Source organism: Gadus morhua, chromosome 20, assembly GCF_902167405.1.
Source record: "Gadus morhua chromosome 20, gadMor3.0, whole genome shotgun sequence".
Lineage (NCBI taxonomy): Eukaryota > Metazoa > Chordata > Actinopteri > Gadiformes > Gadidae > Gadus > Gadus morhua.
The window spans coordinates 22,406,283-22,407,605 of record NC_044067.1 but is presented as its reverse complement, the minus strand read 5'-3'; positions in this window follow the sequence as shown (position 1 = coordinate 22,407,605).

Genomic DNA, 1,323 nt, shown 5'->3' with positions numbered 1-1,323 from the left:
ACCTTTTCTCGGTACCCAAAGCGCAGTGAGTATGTGTGTGTGGGGGGGAGGGGGGTATGATGTACAGCTCATCCACTACCTACCAACTATTATCAGGAATAGGAATAGTATATTTAATTGATCACCTATAGGACATACGTCAATTACATCATTGTGGCTTATTGCCAAATGCCCTTTTACACATCCAGCTTGACTTTCACAGTTTAACATAGGCATTAATTTCTAGCTTCCTTAAAGGGAATGTCCTTTAGTTTTTGACCATTAACATATTCCAGAAGATAGTAAAGACTTAACTGTGCAGCACTTAAAGGGTAATTCCGGTGTAAAATGGATTTGGGATATAACGAGTTGAAACGTTCGTTTTGAGCACAAAAAACGCATATAGACGCTTTCTACAGTTGGCTGTTTTTAGCCGATTCTATCAAAACGCTATAAATTTGACGATGGGGGCACTGGTTATGGTAAACACTAAATCGCTATTTTAAACCACTTAAAAGGCTAAAAGTAGTCCGACACTTCTTTGGTAGTATAATAAGAGTCTTAACATATAAAACGAGGCATTGAGAACTTTGTAACTGTACATATTGTTTATAAAAAAATGAAATTTTATACACACAATACCATCAGTAGATCACCCGTCGACGCCATTTTGTTTTTAAGACTCGATAAGTAGATTGGCGAACATAGCTTGCGTGTTCCTTATGGATGTCAAAATCTCTGTGTTCGTCAATCTACCTATCGAGTCTTAAAAACAAAATGGTGTTGACGGGTGATCTACTGATGGTATTGTGTGTATAAAATGTCCTTTTTAATAAACAATCTGAACACTTAAAAAGTTCTCAATGCCTCGTTTTATATGTTAACACCCTTATTATACTACCAAAGAAGTGTCGGGCTACTTTTAGCCTTTTAAGTGGTTTAAAATAGCGATTTAGTTTTTACCATAACCAGTGCCCCAATCGTTCCAAGTTTATAGCGGTTTGATAGAATCGGCTAAAAACGGCCAACTGAAGAAAGCGTCTATAGCAGTTTTTGTGCTCCAAAATGAACGTTTCAACTCGTTGTCGTACAAAACATATCCCAAATCCATTTTACATCGGAATTACCCTTTAAGTATGGATGTCTTGCTTAAAGGGCCTGGATACACATTTAGTGAATCAGTTTTATACCTCAAAGTATATGCAACCAATCGTGTTGTGGGTTCTGTATAGTTGCTGGGCAGAACACACAGCAGTGGAGCAGGAATGAACCGGACCTGGGTCGCATCAAGAGGCTGAGCCCATGATATGTGGGCAATATAAAAACAGACCATCACACATCAGG